The sequence below is a fragment of the Pteropus vampyrus genome, unplaced genomic scaffold (assembly GCF_000151845.1).
Source record: "Pteropus vampyrus isolate Shadow unplaced genomic scaffold, Pvam_2.0 Scaffold58, whole genome shotgun sequence".
Taxonomy (NCBI): domain Eukaryota; kingdom Metazoa; phylum Chordata; class Mammalia; order Chiroptera; family Pteropodidae; genus Pteropus; species Pteropus vampyrus.
Genome location: NW_011888839.1, coordinates 10,305,484 through 10,308,411, shown reverse-complemented (window position 1 = coordinate 10,308,411; position 2,928 = coordinate 10,305,484). Strand labels below are relative to the sequence as shown.

The window sequence follows — 2,928 nt, the reverse complement described above, 5'->3', positions numbered from 1 at the left end:
AAACTAATTAAAATAAATAAATTAAAGTATGTATTTATATAAAGCCAAAAGGAAGTGGCTTCAAATTCTGCATGAAAACTTTCCCCAGCTCTCTAGCTGATCTCTGTTCTAGGAATGCATGGGGCAGACTCTAAGCGGTCTAGCTAATTGTAGATAACTGAACATCGATTCCAATGGTGGCACACAACTTACAAGATAGAGCTTGGAATTTGAATTCAGCCAAGGTAACTGTCTGTTAAAACAAATAAGCCAGCAAAATCTTAACACCTCTCAGAGAAATATAACACGACCTGGAATCTATAAAATGTATAATTTAGTTTACAGAATATATACCAAAATCTCTAGACAACTGATATATGTGTGTGCGTGTGTGTGTATGTGTGTGTGTGTGTATACATATATATGTATATATATACAAACACACATATACACACACACACACACACACACACACGTACATACATATATATATATATGAAAAACATGATCCATTCTCAAGAGAAAACAAAATCAGTGGACAAGTCTGAAATAACACATATATTGGAATAACAGACTAGGATCTCTACAAGTAGAATATATGAAACATAAAACAGAAACAGAAAGTAAAAGTTAAAATTCTGGAATGAAAAAATATAATGTTTGGAATAAAATTTTTACTGGGTATTCTAGTGAATTTTTGAAGTTCATATAATTAATAATTGCCATAGCTAAGATACAAGCTAAGTTTCTCTGATTCTGGAACCAACGCTCTTCATTACAACTCTATGCTATTTTCTAATAAAAGATAGATTATTATGCCTTATGTGAAATGTGAAAAATTAAACACTATGCTAGGCAATAAGAATAGAGTGATAAACAAGGTGGAAATACCCAATGGAGCCTACAATCTAGTGAGAGTACTAGATGCTGCACAGATATTTTCAATGATTATTTCATCATAATAGTGGTAACTGCAATTATAAAACATATAGGAAGTGAGATTGTGAAACAGGGTAACCTAACTTTGAGAGGTTGGAAAAGCTGTGTATATGACAACTGTTGCTTCTCTGTGTTTACTTAAAAACTATTTCTCTAAAATATGATTAATCTTTAAAAACTCGGGTATAAGCTCATCCTTTCCAAGGAGTGAATATTTAATATCTCAGTTATTAAGGAAAAGTTTTAACTTTATTGCTGTAGTGTACTCAGTGGTACTCTGCCACATTAACTTCTTGTAAAACACAATAATCCAAGGGACTATCTGTGGAAAATTAAAAAAAAAAAAAAAACATAAAAGAGATTGTAATGATTTTAAGTGCCATGATTACAAAAGTAATAGTTGAGGTCATAACATTTTTAAGAAAAATATTGCTGAAATATAGACACCTACTGTATTGACGGCCCATTTCCTGTCCAGTGTATACCTTACTGTACAAAGCAAACATAGACTATTAAATTGTTTACTGAGTCTAAAGCCATGCCCCCCTGAACAAGCCTGATCCCGTCCGATGTTGGAAGCTAAGCAGGGTCAGGCCTGGTTAGTACTTGGATGGGAAACCACCTAGGAAGGCTAGGTGCTGTAGGCATTAAAAATAAATAAATAAATAAGTTTACCAAAAAACGATATGAATATTATATTGAAGAATTAAATATATATTTACACCTCTCTAGTCCACCCACCCTCTGTAGCATTTAGATTGCCTCCAAGATATGATATGGTCACTGAAGATATTGATCTCAAGCACTTCTATCCACGCAACTTTTTATGAGTCACCCTAATTTATTGTAATTAACATCAGAATATAGAGCTGGATGTTTGTTCTCTTTTCCTGGTGTCCTAGGGTGAAAGTACTTTTCTTCAAAGTTACTGAGACTCAAATAAAAATGCCATTATCACTTGAAACAACACCTAGTATAAGAATATAAAGCAACACTGAGATTTCTGGGGGCCCTCAATCTACAAAACACGATCGCCTCACATACAATCCCTCTCACTTTGTACAATTTTTCTATTTTCATTGGCTAAGCTTCCCAATATGCCAAGGCTTTTACCGAGTGGTGAAAGTAGCCAGGAATTTTTATTTTCCAGGAAATAAACATCTTTTTTGTCAATAAATATTCTATCATCAGTTATTTAAGCCACATCTCTTTATTTCTCTTTTTTAATAAATTTTTTTTAAAAGCTTTCCACTTAACTTATTCTCTATTAGAGACCCCGACATCACATAAGGGAATTTTTTTTTTTTTTTTTTTAAAAAGGAGGTAAGGTAGATGAGGGAACATAAATCCTTAAATCTTTAGAACTATCATTGACGTCTTAGTCTGTTTATATTCCATTTCTGCTTTTCTTCTAGGAGGTGTTACTTGCCTTTCTCTACTTTTAAAGTCTTTTTATCTCATGTAATCTTGTTTACCCAAATTCTTTTCCAAAATTTTTAGAACTTCACCATTAAAAACATGAAAAATTCTGTTTGAATTTGACCTGGTGGAAGCTTATATAGTCACTTGTGATGTAAGAAAGATAATGCTGACTTAATGAACAAATATATCTATATATAATATATTGCATATATTAAAATATATTTTTTAATTCGTATTTTTAACAAACGCTTATGCCTGCTTTGTGCTAGGCACTATCCTAAGATGATTTATGAATAGTAGGGATGCTATTAAAGGATTCAATTTCGAATCATGGCAAGATCTTTTATAGTATTTATAATAATAGATTATTATAACAATGATTTAATACAATTAATGCAACATAAAACTTTCAGCATTTGCTTCCTTCCTGTGAACACATGTGGTTTTTCTTCATTAATTATTCAGTAAGATGAGAGCAAAGGGACAAGAGTACTTTGTTGTCAGTAGTTCTTTAGTATTGTTAATTATTTCAAAGGATCAATTTTTGGCTTATTATATTGATGATAGTGATGCAAGGCCTCCGGGTAG

General features: G+C 31.9%; 1 pseudogene; it reads left to right on the top strand.

Moving 5' to 3' along the window:
* The first annotated feature begins 1,446 nt into the window (after positions 1-1,446).
* LOC111740175 lies at positions 1,447-1,565 on the top strand (annotated as a pseudogene).
* The last annotated feature ends 1,363 nt before the right edge of the window (positions 1,566-2,928 follow it).